Raw genomic sequence first — 26288 nt, 5'->3', positions numbered from 1 at the left:
GCTGAAACTCATGTTGTTTGTGATGTTATAACCGCCTCTCCATTCTTAAGTGCCCCTCATCACACAATGATAGATGACCTTACGCTCTGAGATGACGGTAAGAATTTGGGGACAAACCTTATCAAATGATTAATTTGCGTTAAAAAAATATATTAACGCGTTAACGTTGACACCTAATATATATATATATATATATATATATATATGCTTTAATTGACGCACACACATTATTACTCGCACACAGAAACTTCTCAAAACTACCCCGCGACTTTTATTGTAATAAAATAGTTTGCATACTGAATTGCTACATTATATTTCTCCGCAACAACGTGTTTTTGAAGTAGGACTAAATTCACAGTTTCATTGTTTGTAGGGAATTTTAAATATTGGGGGCATTTGGCAATTTCTAATTATTGGGGGGGACTTGTCCCCCTCAATGTCTATGGTGGTTACGGCCCTGCTTTAATCACATGTTCAGTAAAAATGAGTTCTCTAATCAGATTTCATATGTGCTGTCCTTCCCAGAGAGGAATGGTTTGGTTTGCTAACATTTAGTGTTTGTGGTTTTGTTGCAAGGGAAAAGACAAAACTTATACCTTCCCTTGTTACTGGGTTGCAGATCAATGAAATCAAATTTCACATTACTTATTCTCATTAGTTTGATCATTCTTCCTTTCATTTTCCTTTATAACAATTCTTACTTCTCATCACCTTCTGTGTTTCTCTTTCCAATATAAAATACTTTTAATACTGGTCTCTGAAAGGCTTTCTGAGAAACTGGTTTAGAATTACTTATCATCTCGTTGATCTCTTTGAAGACACACCTTTGTTTTGGCCCTGTGGCTACAGCAGTCTTGACATGTGCATCATGTGCACAGCAGCAAGCCAAACTGGAGCCAGTTATAGGTTTTGCAGCTGTAAACATTCAATGAACTGCAAGCACATACTGAGAGCACAGGACAAATCATTGTTCAATCTGAAGATTTTTGTGACTGCAATCATGGGATTGGACACAATTTTCTTATGTTTATGAGCTAAGACGTCACTAAGTTGATTCTTTTGAAAATCTTTTTGAGTATGAGAAGGTTTGGGGGTTGGGCAAACCCAGAGCAAATGTAAATGCAACATACACACGTTGCTTTAGATTTATGGCCTCTTCATGTTTGTCTGTCCCGCCTTTGTTTATAGGAAAATGGAGGGTTGTCAGGAAAGGTTTTTTCTTAAGTATCAGAAAAAAAAAAAAAAACGTTTTAAGCAGAGAAACGTCATTCTTTACACGTATGTAGGCTAGTTTTGTGTATTTTTGTGACTTTGGTGCCCCTAGAGTTAAGTGAGCGGCACTCACTGTCATGATTACAGTTGCTAGCTGTACCAGAGATATTGGGGGGAGATGACAAAGTCCGCGGCTTTACCATTGGATCATGTGTGCCTTTTCTCTCTGAGTTTGCTTATGAAACAGCAATTGCCCCTTATAAGAAGTCAGTGTACCATATCAGAATGATTTTGAATTTGATATTTCAAGGTGGAAACAGTAGCTTTAATGTACCCCAGATGCATAAGGACTGACAGTCTTTGCTAAGCAAATTTAAATAGGCCTAAGTAAACTCGTTACAGGTAGGCTCTTAATATATAGGCTAAATGTGCGTCAGTGGTTTTTAGGTTCAACATAACCTGCTTCCTAACATGATGCTGTGTCCCATAGCCTAATTTGTGGAAATGTAATTGGGTAATAATTAAAAAAAAAAAAAAAGATTTAAAAGATTAAGAATTCCCTTAAAATTTGAGGTTTTCTATTACTCCGTATGGAACAAAAGGGGGAGGGGGCTCCTTTTGACTATGCATATTAAACCATTTATATGCCAAAGAAGTGAGTGATCAAGAGGTGTGTACTTTAGAAGAAATACCTCCTCCTCAGATTCATGCCTCATATCTTGATCACCAGCAGATTTACAGGTCTGTCAGATTGACACATTCTTGAAGGTCATTGCTATTGTTCCATATTCAAATTTCCAAACAAACAGGTAGGTTTATAGCATTTATTTAACTTATGTTAACTAATGTAAGTGTTAACTTATTTAACATTAGTTTAGAAATAACTTCCAAAGCATAGTTGATAGTATTTTTTTAATGGAACTGAGTTGACATAAGCTAAAATAAAGTTGTGTGTTTTTAAAAAAAATGTTTTATTAACTAACATTATCAAAGATTAATACTGTAACAAATGTATTGCCCATTTTTAGTTCATGTTAATGCAATAACCAACATCAACTAATGTAACCTTATTGTATAGTGTTTTATTCATTGTAAATAGAAATTAATTTTAATGTTATAGCTACTGAAGTGTCACACATCACTATAGTGTATATAGTTTCTAATCTAGGCAAATTACAACACTCATCATAAATGATGAGGAACAAAGATGAGAAACAAAGGTGTGTTTTTTTTTGTTGTTGTTGTTGTTTTTTAAAACCAAGATTAACAAAGATTAATACTGTAACAAATGTATTGCTCATTTTTAGTTCATGTTAATGTAATAACCATCGTCAACTAATGTAAACTTATTGTAGAGTGTTTTATTCGTTGTAAATAGAAATGAATTTTAATGTTATAGCTACTGAAGTGTCACACATCACTATAGTGTAGCCTATATAGTTTCTAGTCTAGGCAAATTATAACACTCATCATAAATGATGAGGAACAAAGATGAGAAACAGGTTTTTTTTAAACAAAGATTACCCAGTCAGCAAATTTCCTTTGGCCAGGATCTGGCCTAAATCAACAGCCAAAGTGTGGCCCAGATTAGTTCGTGTTCGCCGGCCCAAAACTGGTCCATATCTTTTTGTCCAAAACCGTGCCATAACCCAACCCAGAGTGAGCCAAACAATAAAAACAGACGTGGCTGATATATGGACCTTATATGGTATTCTTATATGGCTGAGTTCTGTAAAGGGCTGACGGCCCTATTGTGGCCCACATGTGGCTGATACACCAAAAGCCATTATTCAACCATATTTACACCACACCTATCTTTTTAATTTAAAATACCCATTACACAGTGAATCTTAAACACAAAAATGGATTCACACTCATTTTTTTAAAATGTTTATAGTATTTTAATAACAGAATTACAATACAGAACATAACATAACAGAAGTGTGCTATTTTGTAAATGTCAGATGAGTGAATAAATGTGCAAAAAATTATACTTTTAGTAAGTCTCGCCAGTCTTTCTCACTCACAGTCTGTCAGGAAAAAGAAGAGAAAAAAGAACATTAGTATATCATAATTAGTATCATACATTAGATATTATTTGAAGACAAGCACATAAATGACTATAAATCAGTACTGCACATTCTTTTCTACCACCCAGGACATGAATGCTTCTGTGAGGCCCTTTTTAAATTTTAAATTTTCTAAATTAAAAAAAAATTAGCTACTTTAATAACAGGCTATTTTTAGAAATGATAATAATAATAATATACATAATATTAATGAAAACATTAGAGGTGCAATGGTACCTCATCTTTTAAGTCACAGTTTCAAACATTTTTGGTACAGCATGGGGGAGAAAACATCCTTTTTTTTTTTTTTTTAAATAAACGGTGGTTTACTGAAGAATTCTTTGCCTTTTAATAAACTCAATTATAATTACAATTTTCTTAAGGTTAAAAAATATATCTCAGCTAATGCTATACAATAGGGAGCCCTATTAGAGCACATTACTAAAATATTTAAGACTGCAATTAACAAGAGAGCCCAATCTATTAAATTCAATTTTTTTTGATACAATGACCAACACTACAAAAAAAAAGAAAAAAAGAAAAAAAAAAAGTATGCAAACATATAATTTGCACATTGCAATTTAACAAGCTGTGGACACTGAATGAATTGCCTGAGTAAAGGTATTGCTGTTTTATTGACATTTTTCCGCGGTTGCAAAACTGATTGAGATTAAGCGTGATGAGAGTCAGGGCGTGTTTATTTCGCGTTATAACCGGTTGTAACTAGTAGAAAAGAGAATTAAAGGGAAGGGATGATCGCGTTCACGCGCTCTCCGCGCTTCCTCATACAGCGGTCTGTTACGCCACATCAAAGAGCGTCAAAACGGCATTTATGGATTTAAATAGACATAATTTTAAAGATGAGACTTTGTTTCTTAATCGAAAAGAACAAAACACAAACCTTGCGATTACAGGATGTAATGTATAGCCTAGTAATAATGTATAGTGAGGATTTATTCACGGATATGAACTGAAACGGATTAAGTGCAGTGATTAAAATGACACTGTTTTGTTCGGTACAATTTTCTGTACGAATAAGTGTACCATTACACCCGCAGAAAACATTTAAAACACCAAAACTGCACTTACCTGAATATGTGTCTGTAGGGCAAAGGCTGTTGTTGTAAATAGAGAGCTTTTTCATCATCTTTTTAAACTGAGGTTGAAAGAGGAAGAGTGGGAAATAACGGATACATTTTCAAAATTTAAGTAATCCACCAATAGGAATAAGGGAAGACACAAAGTAACCAATAGCATTGTTGAATGGGCTGAGATGTGGACTGCCACTAACCTTCCACACACGACTATAGCAGTTTATATGTGTTTTTCCAAATAAAAGCCAAATGTTAACCATAAGTTAACACATTCCATGGTGTGCCATAGCCAAGCCATATATGGCTCTCATTTGTGTGCTGTCATCTGGACCATATACCTCAAAACATATTGTCATCCAAAAGAAAATTCCCTCCAATTCTAAACTATGGCAAAACAAATAAGGGGAAAGTTTGGCCCATATGTGCTCAGCCATGCCATACCTAAGCCAAATGTGACAGCTATCAGCCATATTTGGCCCAAACGTTCTTGCTATCTGGGTAATACTGTAACAAATGTATTGCTCCTTTTTAGTTCATGTTAATGCATTAATCATTGTCAACTAATGTAACCTTATTGTAGACTGTTATTCGTTGTAAATAGAAATACATTTTAATGTTATAGTCACACATCACTATAGTGTAGGCCTAGTTTCTGGTTTAGGCAAATTGGTAAATTATAACTAGTCTTGAATAAACATATGATGAGTAACACAGATGAGAAATGATCATTATTTGGAATTAAAAATAAATAAATGAAAATGTTAACTATTGCAGCACAGATAACTGAAATGAAACCTGTGGGTCATTGGCGCTCTGGATGATTATTTGCTTGAGTGCAGTTACAAGCAGCTTGTTTACAAGGTGGACTATCAGTTGCCAGCCAGTTGCAGCGTATTCAGGTAACATAGCAACGTCCAATGACAGACGCAACAGCAGTTCTGTACTTTGATCTTACCCATCTCTCGCGATTAGGTTACCACATTTTTTAAAGCGGATTCAAAATAAACGAATAATGTTAAAGGGTAATATTACAGGACAAATCGCAGTCCTTATGGATTGGCAACAAACACTTTATTTCTCCGCTGGCATTTCTTCATGTTCTCCGGTGCCACAGACATTTAGGCTCTTTAATAGGCTACTTACCATTTCCTTGACATTTGTTTTAGGCAGGGTTGTATTCCAGAAAGTAGGTTATGTGACATACCCGGGTATCTTTGAGGATAAGCGAGCGGATAACCTCAGTTTTCGGTTCCAAAATCAGATGTAACTTTCAGGGTATGTAAGTAACTATAGTAGCCTAACTTATATAGCCTACAGTATATATACTCTATCTATCTGTGACTGTGTGTGTTTGTGTGGATGGAATCACACTGAGAGCAGGTGGATGGTCACTCAAGATCTCTTTACTGGAGCCTGTCACAGACAAACTGGGACAAACACGACCAAAAGCTGGTTAAAGGACAGTGCATCAATGCATCAACGTTGCTCAAAGTCAGCAGCGAGAGATGTGAAACTCTGCTGGTGGTGACGTAGCTCCGCCCTTAATACAAATAAACTTCTCAGACTCTTTCTCAGAGAAGAAAAACTCACTTCAAAGTCATTCTCTTAACAAAACAGTTGACTCGTAGATATGAATCATCATTTAGACTCAGACATTTTAAACAAAAATATTCATTAACAACTCCACTACAAAGTTGGTTCCTTGAAAAATAACTAGTGCATCACTGTGTGAATCAATTTTCTGACTGTCAATTTCACAGATAAGTCTGTTAGGAGGCTTAACTGATCTCCCTAATCGAGTAGTGATGTGGCCTGTATGTGTACTTGTGGGCTGTTCGCAAATGACAGGGGCAAGTCTGTTATCAGGTTCTTGCAAACAACTGGGGTACTCATTTGGCTTGGATGTAGGTAAACACTTTATACTCTCAGCAGGTTCAGGAACATGCTCAGGTTCTGGACTGTACTGATCATTGCCAGAGTTCTCAGGAGTCATCTCATCAGAAATGTCTGAAACTCCACCACAAGTGGCATCCTGCATATCGTCACTGTCCTGTGTTCCATCCATCTGCAATAACCATTCTGATGTCTTTGAAACAGGATCAGGATCATCCATCAGAGCGGAATCGAGAGCACTGCCACGGGTAGCACCAGTGGAATCTGATCGAACTGAGTCTTTTTCACCATCATCCCAGGATAAGAAATTCACTGGAAGCAACAGATTTCTGTGCACCACTTTTTCTTTGCCAGTCTGAACATCCTTAATCTTGTACACATTAATCTCTAGTCTCACTGATTGAATCTCATACAAAACAGAGTCCCATTTGTCTGCAACTTTCCTCTTGCCTTTCTCTCCACAGTTAGCCAGCAAAACTCTATCTCCCACTGCTAAGGGTGAACCTCTGACCTTCCGATTGTAAAGAATGGCATGGCGGCTCTGCTCTTTGAGACTGTGTTTCCGGGCAATTTCTGCCGCTGTGCTCAGATCTCTTCTCAGCGCAGTGACAAACTCATGGTGGCTGACCACCCTCTCATCACGAAGGACATGCTGAAACATGATGTCGATTGGCAGCCTCGGGATATGCCCAAACATAAGATAAAAAGGAGCGAACCCGGTTGTTTCATGCACAGTACAATTGTAACTGAAGGTTAACGTTCTTAGAAGCTGTGGCCACCTCGCCTTGGATTTCACTGGGAGAGCTCTTATCATATTACCCAAAGTCCTATTGAAACGTTCTGCCAGACCGTTACCCATAGGGTGGTATGGTGTGGTGTGCGATTTTTGAACACCAGCCATCTCAAGCAAGTTCTTAATGATTTTGCTTTCAAAATTAGCACCCTGGTCTGAATGTATTCTCTTTGGAAATCCATAAATGCAGAAGAGGTCATTCCAAAGGCGATGGGCAACTTGCTTAGCTGACTGGTTGTGACAAGGGAAGGCATGAGCCATCTTAGAAAAATGATCTGTCACTACTAGGACATCAACGACCTTCCCTGCAGTCTGTTCAGCACTCCAAAAGTCTATGCGTACTAGTTCCATAGGCTCAGATGTGCGAATATGCTCAAGGGGCGCACAAGCATTTGGCTCTGGAGTTTTTCCGACAACACACCTCTGGCACTTTTTCACATAGAGCTTGATGTCTTTACTCATTCCTGGCCAAAAGAACCTTTCAACTGCGAGGGAGAGAGTTCTTGCACTACCCTGATGTCCAGCTGAGTTTTAGAGAATCTGGTACAACATATTGAAAGAGTTTCTTATTCATCAGTCGATCTTTCTTTACTCTGTACAGCACACGATTACGAATCTTTAGCTTTTTCCAGTGCTTCAAAAGGTTTGTCACAGAGCTAGGCTCCTTTGCTTTCTCACTTTTTGAAGGACGTTTATGTCTCAGAACATAGTTGATGACTCTACAGACTATGTTGTCCTGCTCTTGGAGATTTGCAAGTCTGGAAAACGGGATTGCAACAGATGGATCTTTATCAGGGAGCTGGAGTGACGTTGGACTTGATATGGGCAATGGACTAACTCCACCATCGCAGTGAGCACTCAGAAAAGCAGAAACTTCAGCAGCATCAATGGATCCAGAACATGAGTCATTCACGTCATCCTGCAACTCATTCTCAGTTTCGTCGTTGTTAGTGACACGGAAGGCATCTTGCACGGTTCCAGTAACAACACCATTTACATCATCCAAGAGAGAAATGTATGGTTCTTTCAACAGACGATGACTGACACAAGATTTGACAAAGGGCTCTCTGCTCAAGGCATCTGCAACAACGTTTTTCGTGCCTGGCACATACTTCAGGTCAAAGTCGTATGCAGCGAGCTTCGCCACCCATCGTTGTTCACACGCATCCAACCTGGGTTTGGTAAGAATATAGGTCAGGGGGTTATTATCAGACCATGCAGTGAAATGTCTCCCTTTTAGCCAGTGGCTAAACTTGTCACAAACGGCCCACTTTAAAGCCAGAAATTCGAGTCTATGTGCTGTGGTCTATGGTAGTTAATCTGAGACTTAGAGAGTGTTTTGCTGGCAAAAGCAACTGGACGTGCAATTTTCTCTCCAGGGGGCACCTGAGATAACACAGCTCCTATGCCATCAAATGAAGCATCAACAGAGAGAATAAAGGGATGACTGAAATCTGGGTGAGCTAGAGTCACACTGTGCAGTAAGTCTTGCTTTAAAGTTTCAAAAGCAGTACAACACTCACTAGTCCAATCCTCAGGTAAAAGCTTCACGACACTGAGTAGCTTCCTCATCCGACCACACTTACTCTGAGCTCTTTTCTGTGACTGACCCGATAGGAGACTAAAAATAGGTTTTGCCTTAGCTGAACAGTCTATAATGAAATGCTGGTAATATAAAATCATACCCAGGAAAGATCTGATCTTCTTTTGAGAAGGGGTTATGCCATCTGCCTCCATGAGGTCAGCAGTCTGGATGTCACTGATCACCTTCACCTTTTCTGGGTCGGTCTGGACACCATTCCCAGTGACAACGTGTCCCATGAACCTGATAGATCTCCTGAGGAATATACACTTCTTTGGCGCTAGCTTTAAGTTCCAAGTTCCAAGAATCCAAGATGGCGGCGCGCTCAGACGCAGCGGCTTCTCCGGGTCCCAAAGACGGTGCTTTTATGTCTTTTAATGTCGTCTGTTCATCTCCAAACAATGTCAATTTACCGCTAATTCATCGGGAGATCACTCCGGGATATATCTATGATCGCCAAAGCCTTTTGGATGTCAACAACACATACAAACACAAACTCTCGCCTGCGGCTACTGAGAAGCTACGAGGCCTTTGTTTACTGCTGGAGCCGGACCTCGAGACCGCGGCCTCGCCTACTGACGCTACCCGCACAAGGCGGCGCCGCAAGCGGTGTGAGAGAGACGGAAGCGGTAAGCGCGGAGGTATACGAGCCAGGCTAAGGGCTAACCCCTCAAGACCGGCTCTTCCAACACTCATGCTCTCAAACGTTCGCTCTCTGGAAAACAAACTGGACTTAATTCAACTCAGTCGGTCTACACAGCATGAGGCAAGGGATTGTTGTGTGTTTGTTTTCACTGAAACATGGCTAAAGGACAACATCCCGGACTCCGCCATTCAGCTGCATCGGGCTAAACTGCTACCGGCGGACAGAGATTCATCACTGTCTGGTAAGACTCATGGCGGTGGCTTGTGTGTATATCAACAAAGAATGGTGTAACAATGCTGCGTTAGTATCAAAACACTGTTCATCGCTGGTGGAGTTTATGTTTGTGAAGTGTCGACCGTTCTATCTGCCGCGGGAGTTCACGGCCATTGTTATTGTCGCGGTTTACATCCCCGTGTGCAAATGCAAAGGACGCGTCATGAGCTGTACAGCGCCATCAGCGAACAACAAACAAATAACCCCGACGGCTTTTTCATCATAGCCGGTGACTTCAACCACGCAAACTTAAAGACAGTTTTGCCAAAGTTCTACCAACATGTGAACTTTGCAACAAGGGGAAATAACACACTGGACTTTGTTTATACAATAGAGAAAAATGCATACAAAGCTGAACCCGCCCCCACCTCGGGTACTCGGACCACATCTCTGTTATGCTAATCCCAGCATACAGACCACTTCTGAAACTCACCAAACCGGTTCAAAAGCAAATCACGGTATGGCCAGAAAATGCCACCTCAGCACTGCAGGACTGCTTCCAGGACACAGACTGGAACATGTTTAAAGAGGCGGCCACCTACAACAACCACACAGACCTACAGGAGTACACTGAAACTGTGACTGCTTACATCAAAAGTGCATAGATGATGTGACAGTCACCAAGACCATCACCACACGCCAACCAGAAGCCATGGATGACAGCAGAGGTTCGTGGGCTGCTAAAGACCAGAGATGAAGCATTCAGATCAGGAGATAAAGCAGCCCTCAAAACAGCAAGAGCCAATCTGTCTCATGGCATCAAGAAGGCAAAACATCAGTATGCTAAAAATCAACAACAACTTCAGCGACAGTAAAGACACTCGGACCCTGTGGCAAGCCATCCAGACCATCACTGACTACAAGGCCCGCCACAGGCCAGTGACGATGACACATCCCTACCAGAGGCACTCAACCACTTCTACTCACGATTTGAGATACAGAACGACACACCTGCACAGAAACTACCCACATCTCCAAACGACCAGGTACTCTGTCTCTCCCAGCCGATGTAAGGAAGACCCTATCCAGGATTAACCCACGAAGGCTGCGGGCCCTGACAACATACCTGGACGTGTACTGAGAGACTGTGCTGCACAGCTGACTAATGTCTTAACAGACATCTTCAACATCTCGCTGAGCCAGGCAGTCGTCCCCACGTGTCTCAAATCCACCTCCATAATCCCAGTACCAAAGAAGTCACATGTGTCCTGTCTGAATGACTATCGTCCCATAGCACTGACCCCAATCATGATGAAGTGCTTTGAGAGGTTAGTCATGCATCACATCAAGTCCAGTCTCCCAAGCACGCTGGACCCATTCCAGTTTGCATATCGTCCAAACCGTTCCACGGACGATGCAATATCCACCACTCTCCACCTAGCTCTTACTCACCTGGAACAGAAAGACTCCTATGTAAGAATGCTGTTCATCGACTTCAGCTCAGCATTCAATACAATAATCCCACAACAGCTCATCCACAAACTAAACCTGCTGGGCATTAACACCTCCTCTGTAATTGGATCCTGGACTTTTAACTGCAAGACCTCAGTCAGTCTGTATCGGCCGCAACACCTCGAGCACTACCACACTGAGCACAGGGGCCCCACAAGGCTGTGTGCTCAGCCCGCTGCTCTTCACGCTGCTGACCCACGACTGCACTGCCAAGTCCAGCTCCAACCACATCATCAAGTTTGCTGATGACACAACTGTGGTGGGCCTCATCAGTAACAACGATGAAACGCACTACAGAGAGGAAGTGGCACAGCTGGCTGAATGGTGTGGTGCTAACAACCTGTCCCTCAATGTGGGTAAGACAAAAGAGGTTGTGATGGACTTCAGGAGAAACTCTGTTGACCACCCCCCACTGACCATCGACGGCTCAACCGTGGAGAGAGTCGGTAGCACTAAATTCCTGGGGGTGCACATCACAAAGGATCTCACCTGGACCACCAACGTCACGTCACTCAACAAGAAGGGACAACAGCGCCTCTACTTTCTCCGTCGGCTGAAAAGGGCAAGTCTCCTCCACCCATCCTCACCACCTTTTAGAGGGGCACCATTGAGAGTGTGCTGACCAGCTGCATCACTGTCTGGTATGGGAACTGCAGTGCTGCTGACCGCAAGACCCTACAACGGACAGTGAACACTGCCGCAAAGATCATCGGTGCCCCTCTTCCCTCCATCCTGGACATTTTCCTTGCACGATGCTCCAGCAAGGCCTCCAGCATCGTTAAGGACCCCACCCACCCTCCCACAACCTCTTCCAGCTCCTGCCATCAGGAAAAAGGTACCGGAGTATCAAAGCTCGTTCTGTCAGATTGCTCAACAGCTTCTTTCCCCAGGCTGTGAGAGCTCTTAACTCCAATCTCCCTGTCCCCGCTCTGAAACCATGAACACCTCAGCCCCCCAACTATAAATAACTATTGACAAATTTCTCCTAAGTGCAATTCTGGGTGTGCTACACACAGGTGAGTGGGCTATACAAACCACCTGTAGTAACGCACTCGTCCCACTATATGCACACTAGACACTTTCTATAAACACTCCCTGCAACAAAGACCCAATAAGGTAATATATGTTTACTTGAATATTGCACTATAAAATAATGTTTACTGGAGCATTGCACTACTAACTCTTTTGCACTATGCGCTGCTTCCCACAAAATCTATCTTCTGAACAATTTAATGTAAAAATATATATTTCCTGCACAATTTCATGTACAAATATCTCTTTAGCACTATTTCATGTACAGTATTTATGTAAAGTTCTTGTACAGTCTCAGTTTGTGTATGTGTAGTCAACTAGGTATAGTAGTTATAGTATTTATAGTATATGTATAGTCAGATGGTTAAACTGTTGTATAGCCCTATTGTGTTTTTTTCCCCCATATTTGCATTGCTGTATGTGTATCTCATGTCTAACTAGTATGTAGCACCGTGGTCCTGCGAGACACGACATTTCGTTCCACTATATGTCCACACATGTAGCAGAATGACAATAAAGCTCAACTTGAACTTGACTTGAACTTGAAGTTGTGCTTAGACAGGTGTGAGAAAACAAGCTCCAGTCGGTCAAGAGCTACTTGCTCACTTGCAGCAAAAACCATCAGATCGTCCAAGTAGCAGAGAAGGCTTGTGAAATTCTCATCACCGAAAATGGACATCATCATCCTCATAAAGGTTGCCGGACTGTTGGTCAAACCCTGAGGTAGACGATTGTACTCATGGAGGCCAAAGGGAGAGGAAAAAGCAGTGTAGTTCTTATGCTCTTCAAACAAGGGAACATTATAAAAGCCAGAAGTCAAGTCCATGGTCGAAAAGAAAACATTGCCTCCCAAAGCTGCGAGTGCATCCGCTTGATGTGGTAGTGGGTGAGCGTCCTTCACTGTCTTCGCATTCAGCCATCTAAAATCTGTACAAATACGAAGGTCACCATTCTTTTTCCACACTAAAACTAGCGGAGATGCATATTCACTGAGATTTCCTTATAATGCCTTTAACTTCCATCTCATTCAAGGCAGTGCGCATAGTGGCTGGGGGCTACACGTCGATAAGGGAGTCATGGGAGAGCAATCGGTTTCCAATCTAATGTAAAGTTTTCGCTGCATTCACCACTCATCACACCACAGCTGTTTCCTTCAGCGAAAGCCCTTAACACATATGAACGCATACTTTATAAAACGATCACGTTATTGCTATTTTCATTTGAAAATGTAGCTTTCAATATAGAACATAATATTACAGTGCATGTGGCATTAACTACCATACAGTTATGCATAGAAATTATTAAAGACAGTGACCGACAGCACTCAGTCAGTGCACTCATTTTAATTGCATATCAGAGTGATTGACAGAGATTGAAACATTGTGTGTGTGTGTGTGTGTGTGTGTGTGTGTTTTGTATTCATTTTTAAAAAATATTTTTTATTGTTTGAATTGAATTGATGTTGAACGGTTCTACAATTTTTTTGTACAAATTTTCAATCATTTTTTTTGTAAATATTTATTTTTTATTATTATACCCTCATTGGGGGCTGAGCCCCCCTAAAATGAAAATCCTAGAATCGTCCCTGGTTGTAGCTAACCTCTTCAGGATAGTGGGTCCCCAGGAACAGGGTTGAAGACCACTGTTTAGACCAAGCAGAGTTATGATGTTAGTATAGTAGTAGGAATATTAACGTCATAACAACACAATTTTTTTTCTCTCCATCTCTTTTGTGTATTTTTCCAGTTGTAGGATTCTAAACCCTCTTCAGCAAGTTGAAAATATGGCTCCCTTCACCAAACAGAGGTCTTCGTACATCAGAGCGCTCTTCACATTTGGCGGCATCTTTCTTTTTATGCTCTTCCAAAACGCGGTGATCTATACTTCTCTCAAAACATCCATCGATTCCACCCGTGGAGGTCTGTGCGCTTGTGATAAATGTGTCACGGATCTGAACGATACTGATTGGTTCTTCATGCGGTTCAATCCCAATGTTCCATTTCTGCTGAACAGAAGAAACAGTGTGTTACGGACCGACGTCTACAGATGGTGGACGGTACGTGAGTTCAGTCCGGATCTCTGGAAATCAAGGTTTAGTTTAGTTTATTTAGTTTGCCCAAGAAATAGATACAATAAAAACACAAGAAGAAAATACAATCCATATACTGTGCAGGGAGAGGCAGAAAACCCAAAGGGCTTATTTAGAGACTCCACCTAAACAATACAGAAAACAAAAACAACTCGTGAACATGAAAAAATAGCTAAATTACAAAAAAACAAATATATAAGCATAACTAACTACAAATTATATATATATATATATATATATATATATATATATATATATATATATAAATAAATGAACTAAATGTTACTCTAAAAACAAACCATATAAAGTACATAAAATACATAAAAAATGGAAAAAAACAAAATACACTATTACAAAGCAGCATTAAAATGACCATCTTTTATAACACAGGTTTGATCGCACACAGCCTAATTTAAGAAAAAAATGTAGGTACACTGTAAAAGTGATAAGTTGACTTAACTTATGAGGAAACCCGTTGCCTTAAAATTATTAAGTAAATAATAATTTTAAAAAATGAGTTAAGTGAATTGTCAAGTTTCTCATAAGTTAAGTCAACTTACCACTTTTTACAGTGTAGGAACTTTTTTCTGTATCAAATAAAACAGAAACTAGATAAATGATGGTAATAATTATGGTTTTTAATATTTAAATTCTTTTATTTTGAAATAATTTGTAATGAAAGAAGGGGAACCAATGTGTGTAGCCTAAAAACACACATTGGTTCCCCTTTTTTCATTACAGGCTACATTCGGTTCTGCAGTCCTGATTGTATGGATGATATAATGACAGCATATCATGGGACCGGTCGTTTTATTTATTAAAAAAACTCTTGTTAAAATGGTTCAGACTAGTCATTTTAATCATAAATGGATATTCTTGTAGACCTACCGTTTCTGTGCTCGGTGAGAGAATGCGCCGGGAAAATACGTCATTCACTTCTTCGTCTGAAGCTTGCGTCCGAAGCATGGCAACGAACCTAGAGGACGCAGTGTCTCGTTCCCTACTCAGGGAACCATGGTTACATATGTAACCTGAGACGTTTCCTTTCGAGGGAACTTCGAACTGCGTCCTCTAGGGGTCGCTATGGGGAACGGAATACCCACACCACCATGCTGAGGGGAGTGCAAGCCAAGCACAAAAAGGCGAGCACTAAGTACCAACTCTACCCGGCTAAGGGAGCTGCCCCTGGGACGGTTCGACGGCTTTCAGTGACATTATCCCCTTCGGCCAAAAACCTGAGCTGCATACCCCAGCAGAGATTCCTTTAAGGGGATACGACCAAGCGCCTAGGATAGTAACTAGGCCTTGGCCTGTCACCCAGGGGCTACGGCTTGCTCTGCATGAGCTTGCTGAAGGAATTGTCTCAACAGATCCTTGGTAGCAACACCCTGTTCAAGTCAGTATCACTGGGGATACATAGGTAGAGTGGGGCCCAAGGTGAAAACCGGGACCTGACCGACTCAAAGAAAGGGCACGAAGCCGCAGCGCGTAACCCATACCATACAGGATTTTAGAAAGATCGCAAAACACTTGGTGTGCTATCTTACCACAACGTGGGTTTCAGAAAGTGCACAGAGACTAGCGTGCGCACTCACCATAACATGGATTTGAAACACCGTTCTGGAGAGCGGAGAACCCAACTCTCAGCATGAGAGGGAACTCAGACGCTCAGAAGGGAGCGGCGTGCTCATAGGTGACCCTCATTGTGAGGGGAGCAACGTCAGCTCGACCCACAAAGAGAGCATATGGGACACAGAGCTCTAGGAGAGCGGAGAACCCACCTCTCAGCATGAGGGGGAACCCAGACGCTCAGAAGGGAGCGGCATGCTCATAGGTGACCCTCTATGGTGAGGGGAGCAATGCTAGCTCGACCAACAGACATAGCTCTGGAGAGCGGAGAACCCAACTCTCAGCATGAGAGGGAACTCAGACGCTCAGAAGGGAGCGGCATGCTCATAGGTGACCCTCTATGATGAGGGGAGCAATGCTAACTCTACCAACAAGGAGAGCAACCCAACAGGGAGGCATAGAGAGGCCTAACAACCTGAGGCTGCTGATAACAGAGCTCTGGAGAGCGGAGAACTCAACCCTCAGCATGAGAGGGATCTCAGACGCTCAGAAGGGAGCGGCATGCTCATAGGTGACCCTCTATGGCGAGGGGAGCAGTGCTAGCTCGACCAACAGACATAGCTCTGGAGAGCGGAGAACCCAACTCTCAGCATGAGAGGGAACTCAGACGCTCAGAAGGGAGCGGCATGCTCATAGGTGACCCTCATGGTGAGGGGAGCAACGCCAGCTCGACCAACAAGGAGAGCATAGGGTCAGGGTCACAGAGCTCTGAGGGAGTGGAGAACCCAACTCTCAGCATGAGAGGGATCTCAGACACTCAGAAGGGAGCGGCATGCTCATAGGTGACCCTCAATGGTGAGGGGAGCGATGCTAGCTCGACCAATAACATAGCTCTGGAGAGCGGAGAACTCAACTCTCAGCATGAGCGGAATCTCAGAAGCTCAGATGGGAGCAGCATGCTCATAGGTGACCCTCAAAGGTGAGGGGAGCAATGCCAGCTCGACCAACAAGGAGAGCAAAGGGACGAATAACAAAACTCTGGAAAGCGACCACTGGCCTAAAAACCGGTAAGCCCTCCAGAGAAGCTGCCACATAAAACTTCTGGGCTCTATACTTAAACCCTAGCAGGGGAGACGCACACTCTAGGCAAGGGCTCAGGGAGATTGCTACTTAAAAACCCTCGTAAGGGGAGCAGTCTCTAAGCTAATACATAGATATCCTCAGATAGCCCTGCACCTTCTCAACCAAAGAAACTGAAGTAAAAAGACTCACAGGTCCTGGAACTGCAGTGTTGCAAGTGTGGAACACATAAATACCAGTAAAACTGGATCGTACCATCCATGGTTCCTGCGCATGAGATCAGTCCCGGAGGCGAAATCCGAAGAGTCGGGTCCAGACCATCAGTAAGGTAGTTTCTATGAAACATAGAACTTAACCAAAACATCATAAGTCCAGCATAGAGACTGCAATGATTTTAAAGCGCAGGTTTCTATCTTGGTCCCCACCCAACCTCGGTCAGGTGGAATAAAACGGTGGTTGCAGGGGAATTAGAGAGGGGAAGATAAGGGCAGATGACAGGCCCCCCGAGGAAAGGGAGTAGATGTTCAATTCTTACTCTGGTCCGGACGAGAGTGTTGAGAACGCTTCGTCTGGATCACCTCCCTCAGGTCTTGCCTACCTCTCTTTGACCCGCGCCTCCCTCTAGCCCTACCCGCAGGCGGGGGAGGGGCACGAGTCGCGACACTAGCCTTCTGTGCCCATCTCTGATCCCCAGATGGAGATGGTCCAGGACCCCTGCGTTGTTCGGGCTCAGACCTGGACCTTCTTGGAATGAAGGTTTTGAAGGCCACTGAGCGCGCCTTCGCCTCCCTAAATTTCTTGACCACCGTCTCGACGGAGGTACCGAAAAGCTTGGAAGGCGAGACTGGAGCATCGAGAAGAAAGCCCTTCTCTTTCTTCCCAACATCTGCCAGATTCACCCACAGATGTCTCTCCGTTACCACCATGGCCGCCATAGACCTGCCCATAGCAGTGGCTAGCCTGCTTAGTAGCACGGAGAGCCAAATCCGTGGTGCGGCGCAGCTCAGCTACTTCATCAGGTGACAAGCCCTGACCCTTATCCAGGTCCTTCAGCAGATCAGCCTGGTATGCCTGAAGCACCGCCATCGTGTGCAACGAAGCAACAGCCTGACCTGCTGCTGCATATGCCCTGCCATTTAAGCGAGATGTTTCCTGAAGGGGCTTAGATGGCAAGGAGGAAGCCTTGAGAGAGGATGTCTCGCCCACAGAGAGATAGCTGGCCAGCGTCTCTTCCACAGGGGGCATCCCCTCATAGCCGTTTTCACACATCCCCTCAATGTTAGCATAACTGGTATGCTGAAACCTATGAATGCGAGAGGAAAAGGCTTTTTCCATTCCCGTCTCAACCTCTGCATGGAGATCAGGAAGAAATGGAAGGCTCACTCGAGCTGGGGGGCTATGGCCAGAAAGATAACGCTCATCGAGACGACCCCGCGGCGCCACCATCTTGGCCCGCTTCCACGGCAAGTCAAGCCTCGCCATGGCGCGTTCCATAACCTCCAACAGTTCGTCATACGCAGGGCAGGAGGATTGAGAGGGCTCAGTCTCAACTTCTTCGCCCTCAGACATCTCCTGCTCTTCATGGGCATAACCCAGCAGAGCACTAGCCGCTGGATCAGATGATGTCAGAGACATCGCATCATCAAGTCAAGTCAAGTCAAGTTGAGCTTTATTGTCATTCCGCTACATGCGGGGGCATACAGTGGAACGAAATGTCGTGCCTCACAGGACCACGGTGCTACATAAATACAGGAATACAGCAGTGAAGTAAAACAATATAAACCTATACACAACTATCCTACTGATAGATTTGACTATAAATATGCTATATATAAAATAATTTTTTACCTATACATAAACTAAAAAATACAAACAATACAAACTATACGAGTGCTTCAGATAAATACTGTACATGTGCGAAGAGAAACATTGTGAGTCAGCAGCTGGCTGGGGAATAGTGCAGGATGATTTGTAGTGCATGAGCATGTAAACATATGTATATTACTGAGTCTTTTTGTGGGATTTATATACACACAGCAGTGTGTGTGAAAAGTGCCTTGTGGGGCACCTGTGCTCAGTGTGGTAGTGCTCGAGGTGTTGTGGCCGACACGGACTGACTGAGGTTTTCCGGTTAGAAAGTCCAGAATCCAATTACAGAGGGAGTTGTTAAGGCCCAGCAGGTTTAGTTTATTTATGAGCTGTTGTGGAATTATTGTGTTGAATGCTGAGCTGAAGTCAATGAACAGCATTCTAACATAACAGTCTTTGTTTTCTAGGTGGGTAAGAGCCAGGTGGAGGGTGGAGGAGATTGCATCGTCCGTAGAGCGGTTTGGACGGTATGCAAACTGGAGCGGGTCGAGTGTGTTGGGTAGGCTGGTTTTGATGTTGTGCATGACTAACCTCTCAAAGCACTTCATTATGATTGGAGTCAGTGCTATGGGACGGTAGTCATTTAGACAGGACACAGGTGATTTCTTTGGTACCGGTATGATTGTTGTGGATTTGAGACATGTGGGGACGACTGCCTGGCTCAGCGAGGTGTTGAAGATATCTGTTAGGACATCTGTCAGCTGTTCAGCACAGTCTTTCAGTACACGGCCAGGTATGTTGTCGGGACCCGCAGCCTTGCGTGGGTTGATCCTAGATAGGGTCTTCCTTTCGTCGGCTGGAGACAGACAGAGCGCCTGGTCGTTGGGAGGTGTGGGCAGTTTTTGTGCAGGTGTGTCATTCTGCATTTCAAACCGTGAATAGAAGTGGTTGAGTGTATCTGGGAGGGATGTGTCATCATCACAGGCCTGTGGCGGGGGCTTGTAGTCTGTGATGGTCTGAATGGCTTTCCACAGACTCCGTGTGTCTCTGCTGTCTGTGAAGTGATTATTGATTTTTTGAGCATATGACCGTTTTCCATTTTTGATGCTGCGGAACAGATTGGTTCTTGCTGTTTTGAGGGCTGCTTTATCTCCTGATCTGAAAGCTTCATCTCTGGTCTTTAGCAGCCTGCGAACCTCTGCTGTCATCCATGGCTTCTGGTTGGCGCGTGTGGTGATGGTCTTGGTGACTGTCACATCATTGGTGCACTTTTTGATGTAAGCAGTCACATTTTCAGTGTACTCCTGCAGGTCTGTGTGGTTGTTGTAGGTGGTCGCCTCTTTAAACATGTTCCAGTCTGTGTCCTGGAAGCAGTCCTGCAGTGCTGAGGTAGCATTTTCTGGCCATACCGTGATCTGTTTTTGAACCGGTTTGGCAAGTTTGAGAAGTGGTCTGTATGCTGGGATTAGCATAACAGAGATGTGGTCGGCGTACCCGAGGTGGGGGCGGGGTTCGGCTTTGTAAGCGTTCTTTTCTGTTGTGTAAACAAAGTCCAGTGTGTTATTTCCCCTTGTTGCAAAGTTCACATGTTGGTAGAACTTTGGCAAAACTGTCTTTAAGTTTGCGTGGTTGAAGTCACCGGCTATGATGAAAAAGCTGTCGGGGTTATTTGTTTGTTGTTCGCTGATGGCGCTGTACAGTTCGCGAAGCGCGTCCTTAGCGTTTGCACATGGGGGAATGTAAACCGCGACAATAACAGTGGCCGTGAACTCCCGCGGCAGATAGAACGGTCGACACTTCACAACCATAAACTCCACCAGCGATGAACAGTGTTTTGATACTAACGCAGCATTGTTACACCATTCTTTGTTGATATACACACACAAGCCACCGCCGCGAGTCTTACCAGACAGTGATGAATCTCTGTCCGCTCGGTAGCAGGTTAGCCCTTGCAGCTGAATGGCGGAGTCCGGGATGTTGTCGTTTAGCCATGTTTCAGTGAAAACAGACACACAACAATCCCTTGCCTCATGCTGTGTAGACCGACTGAGTTGAATTAAGTCCAGTTTGTTTTCCAGAGAGCGAACGTTTGAGAGCATGAGTGTTGGAAGAGCCGGTCTTGTGGGGTTAGCCCTTAGCCTAGCTTGTATACCTCCGCGCTTACCGCGCTTCCGTCCTCTCTCACACCGCTTGCGACGCCACCTTGTGCGGGTAGCGTCAGTAGGCGAGGCCGCGGTCTCGAGGTCCGGCTCCAGTAGTAAACAAAGGCCTCGTAGCTTCTCAGTAGCCGCCAGCGAGAGTTTGTGTTTGTATGTGTTGTTGATATCCAAAAGGCTTTGGCGATCATAGATGTATCCCGGAGTGATCTCCCGATGAATTAGCGGTAAATTGACATTGTTTGGAGACGAACAGACGATATTAAAAGACATAAAAGCACCGTCTTTGGGACCCGGAGAAGCCGCTGCGTCTGAGCGCGCCGCCATCTTGGACATCATTGTCATCCAGCGACTCACTCTCGTTCGCGGCCGACGAGCGCGAGAAGGAAAGCCCCCTCTCTAACTCACGAGCCAGCTCTGCCTGTGAGCCCCACGAGCTCATTATCCTCCGTGCCTCAGCAGCAGTGGGTCTTGAGCCGCGGGAAGCAGACGGCTGTCCCTCCTTCCTCGAAAAGAGAGACAGACGAGAGCGGAGCTTTCTCATAGAAAAGCTCACAGTGCACGCAGATTGCCCCTCGAGCACATCGGCGTGCGTGCTCCTCGCCCAAACAAAAGACGCAAGATCGTGTGTGTCATCAGGTGTCAAATAACGAGGACACGGATGAACACATCTCTTAAACGCCTTGCTAGTGCTCGCCATAGTAGGAAATCGTTTCTTACCTGTAGAATACACGCTTCAAACAAAACAGTCACTGAAGACGAAGAAGAGAATGACGTATTTTCCCGGCGCCCCTTTATACTGTGGTCGTGCCGGTAGTGACGTCATAGGCTGTCGCCGGCCAACATGTGGTGTTTTTGTATATATGCTTCATACACGGGTCACACTGACGGCGTTCCCCATAGCGACCCCTAGAGGACGCAGTTCGAAGTTCCCTCGAAAGGGAACTATTATTTAGAGGATTCACTCAGTAATCTACAATAGAGAATCATTTATATGTCAGTGATTCACACACACGCAACTTTTTAAATGCGGTTGCAACTCTTGACAATTTAGTGTGTAGGTGGCCACTCCTTTTATTATCTCTAGAGAAGTACATTTTATGACTTTAAACAACTTTAAGAGAACGTTCTTAATGAAATATCTCAAAACTCTTTAAAAGTAAAGAAAGATATAAAATATTCCAGTGAAGAATAACTGCAATGTTTTTCCAGAAGGGGAATTTGTGACTGTCAAACACTTGGTGGCAGCAGACCAACAGCAGATCCCATGACATTTTCTTAGATCTTTTGAATTTTTTTTTGCGCATTTATATTTGTTTCCCGTGCTTAAAGGAAATTATAAAAATGGAAAGCAATTAAGTTAATTTCAAAGTAATTTTACCTCAAAGATTTTAATCTTGGCATAAACTAATTTTGTATTTCTATATAATTATCTAATATTTCAGATTTTGTGGAATACCTTATTATCTAAACTAAACTAAGATTACTATTTACATTATGTTTCCATTTTATTTTGAAATGTGTTTTCTCAAAATCCTCTCCTGAAGGCTCAACCTGATCATATGTTTAACGTTTGTATAGGGTCTACAAACTGAGAACACTAAGGTTAACTACACAGATGTGGTGGACATATTGTTTTCTCTCTTTCCTGATGAAGAGCATTACTCAGACGCCGGTCCAGATCGCTGCAGAACCTGTGCTGTGGTGGGAAACTCTGGGAACCTGCTGGGATCCCATTATGGGCCTCTTATAGATCTTCATGACTTTGTCATAAGGTGTTATTTTCAATTTTGAAGTTTTGACAATGTATACGGCCAAAGATGATTGTTAAAATGCATTTTCATGCTCAGGATAAATAAGGGTCCAACAGAAGGCTATGAGAAGGATGTGGGGTCTAAGACCACTCACCGGATTCTCTACCCTGAGGCGCCGTGGATGTAGACAACTCAACCCACCTGGTTCTTCTGCCCTTTAAGATCAAAGACATGCGCTGGCTCATCAGTGCCTTCACCACTAAACACATCACACGGTGAGATTTTCATCAATATTCACTCACAGATTTAAGAGAAACAGGCCTTCAGGCATTTTACAGCAATCATCTTAATTTAATGAATCTTTGTATTTCTTCAGCACTTACACTAGAGTGAGACCTACAGTAAATGCTAACAGAGACAAGGTGAGAATCATTTCTATCAATCAATATAATTTTTGACTTTCACATATTGAGGAAACTGAGGAATCCCCCCCAACTGAGCCTGGTTCTCCCAAGGTTTTTTTCTCCATTCTGTCACCGATGGAGTTTTGGTTCCTTGCTGCTGTCGCCTCTGGCTTGCTTAGTTGGGGACACTTAATTTCCAGCGATATCATCAACTTGATTGCACAGATACTTTTTAAACTGAACTGAGCTGGACGATGTCATCACTGAATTCAATCAACAACGAAATGCCTTTAACTGAAAATTGAGTGTTTAATCTTGTCATTTTACATTATTGACACTATTTTCCTATTTTGATATTGGAAAGTTGCTTTGACACAATCTGTATTGTTAAAAGCGCTATATAAATAAAGGTGACTTGACTTGACATATTGATCTACATAGTTTTCCTGAATAAATATGCATGATTAAATCAATAATTGTTTTGATTGTCTTTAAGGTGATGATCATCCATCCTGAATTCATTAAATACATCTATGAGAGCTGGCTGCAGAAACATGGCAGATACCCATCCACTGGATTCATTACATTGATATTCGCTCTGCACATCTGTGATCAGGTAAAAGTTTTCAATTCCTCCAACATTTGTCTCACAGAACCAGACATTTCACTATCGGCATTAAGTCTAGTCTAGAGAGATGATCTGATTGATAGGGCCAACTACAGTTTGTTTTGGTTTTACATGCCATTTAGAGACAAGGCATAGTAAATGATTTGCATTTATTTGATTTAAAGAAAAAATACAGTAAAAACAGAAATATTGTGAAATATTATTACAATTTAAAATGTCTGTTTTCTATTTAAATGTATTTTAAAATGTTATCTATTCCTTTTGATGCAAAGCGGAATTTTAATCATCATTACTCCAGTCTTCAGTGTCTCATGATCCTTCACAAATCATTCAAATATGCTGATTGAAAATTACTTATTTCTTACTGACTCCAAACTTTTGAAAGCTGGTGTACTTGGAATGCATATTATACATATTCAGATGCAGCCTTCATGTGCATTATGCAACAGACCGTCAATGAGTGAACCATGACCATGTCATACAGTAGGTGTGCCGTCAATGTTTATGGTTTACTGTAAATGGATTTGCGTAGTAGGCTACCGTGAGCTCTGTCATGACTTGTTTGCTCTTTGTCATTAGTGAGATGACTGTGAAAAAGTCTAATTTAATCTAAGCCGAAGTCCATTTCAAGCACTGATGTATATTTGTCTGTCTCTCTCTCTCACACAGGTCAATGTTTTCGGGTTTGGAGCTAAAAGTGACGGGAACTGGCATCACTATTTTGACAGAAGCTTGACTCACTTTAGCAGAGGCAATCATGGTGGAGACTTTGAAAATAAGACCATGAATGAGCTTCTATTGTTAAACAAGATTTCTATACATAAAGGGTGGTAATGATAACATTTTTCTCAGTGTTATGCCCCTGGCACAGGCTTTTATTGAAACCTTTTGAAAAGCCTGTATTTTCAAAACAGAATTATTTGTTAATATTTATTCACCTGTATTTAACCAATAAAAATAAGACATTATTATTTATAATAGCATATTGTCCTTGTTAATGTGGAATGTGGAACAATTATAAATAATTAAGGTTAAATTCAACAGATTGAGGGAAAGAAATAAAAATAGGTAATATCGAATAACGAATGGTATGCAAACATTGCTTTCACAAACAAAACTGTTTTAAATGTATACTTTAATAGTATTATGTAGTTATACATTTCTGTTAAGTTAAATATTACAAGTATTTCACATGAAACATCAACTGCAATCTTATCGAATTTCACATTCTCACATGACACTTAAAATATATTTCTGTATTTATAAGAAAATGTTAAGTCTTGGTTATTCACACTGAAGTAATACAATATTTAAAAATGGATGTGAATACTATGAACATACCCCATGTACATTTTCTTTGTCCCATAAAAGAAACAATTCGTATGTATTTTACGTAAAATGTGGTTCTATAAAACGTACATTTACTTACGTTTTTTCAGGCACTAAAACGTACAAAACTGACTTATTGACGACATCTAAAAATAAATTCTTATGAATATTGAAATCGCGGCATTAAGTTAGTTGTCATATCAATTACCTTGTTTTCAATTGCGTCATTAAATTGTTTACTCGTTTACTTAATACGAAATGATAACATTTCGTTTTATTGTGTGATTTCTGCTGCCAGCTCGTTTCCAATAATAGGTCTACATAATGTTAAACAAGACTTCACTTTAAACCTTAAAATAAATAACATTTGAAATTGTTTAACCTTTACTTGTCATGTACTGTTTGCTATGGGCCACAAAAGGCGTTTTCTCCAACATGCTGTGACTGACTATTAAAAAAAAAAAACTGCAACATAATTACGAAATTAAACGATTTTATTCGTGCGCTGTAATCCAGATATTCAGAATCCATACGACTGCGAGGAACAGACCCAAATCCAAGCCTTTATTCAACGATCTTCATCTCCATCCCGAGCAGCAAGTCCAGTGCTGACTGACGAGTTCGTTACGAATTCAAATGTTGCCGCTTCAAACGACAGATTTACGGCAGGATAATCGAACGCTCATTGGCTCTCGCCCAGCAAACACGTTAATGTGGAGCCCACATGGGTTTCACATGGGCTACAGGGGTACAGAGTGGGCAAGGGCTCAAAATGGGTATCTTATCTGGGGCCCACTTGGGTGACCCAGCTAGGACCCACATGGGTGAACAGGTGGGCATCTTATCTGGGGCCCACTTGGGTGAACCCAGGTGGGCTCCCCATGTGGTTCCCAGTTGGGTAATTAATGGGAAATGTGTGCATGGGCTCAAAATGGGCTACACATGGGACCCTGTTTGTTTTATCAACTATACAAGTGCAAACATGATTATTCCCATGGGGTGATTACATGTATATATATGCACATATGTGTCTTTAAAATTATTTTTGTTGTTGTTTTGACACTTGGATTACTTTAATCAAAAAAATCCCCCTCCTTTTTTTTTATTACAGTCTATGATTCCAACACTGATTCTACCCAATTTTCCACTGACATTTAGCCAAAAAAAATGCAGCCACTTCAATTGTGCTTACAACTCGAGTTCCCTATCTGTCGGTCACTGCGAGTTATGTCGTGACGACATAGGGGATTTACTTGGGAGCCCCAATCATCTCTGATTTAAGAGAAAACGCCAATGAATATTGGCTAGTGGATTTTGCATACCTGCGCCACTCCCCGTGCACACGGGTATAAATAGGCGGCAGGTGCGTCCACTCATTAGCTTTTTGCTTCGGAGCCGAATGGATGAGAAGAGTGCTGATCTCC

The 26288-nt window shown here is 42.3% G+C and overlaps 1 pseudogene; it reads left to right on the top strand.

The window, feature by feature from the left end:
* The first annotated feature begins 1971 nt into the window (after positions 1 to 1971).
* On the top strand, positions 1972 to 26035 carry LOC131525788 (CMP-N-acetylneuraminate-beta-galactosamide-alpha-2,3-sialyltransferase 1-like; annotated as a pseudogene).
* Positions 26036 to 26288: the final 253 nt, after the last annotated feature.

The sequence above is a fragment of the Onychostoma macrolepis genome, chromosome 19 (assembly GCF_012432095.1).
Source record: "Onychostoma macrolepis isolate SWU-2019 chromosome 19, ASM1243209v1, whole genome shotgun sequence".
In the NCBI taxonomy this organism is placed as follows: domain Eukaryota; kingdom Metazoa; phylum Chordata; class Actinopteri; order Cypriniformes; family Cyprinidae; genus Onychostoma; species Onychostoma macrolepis.
This window is presented reverse-complemented; position numbering and strand designations above follow the sequence as displayed.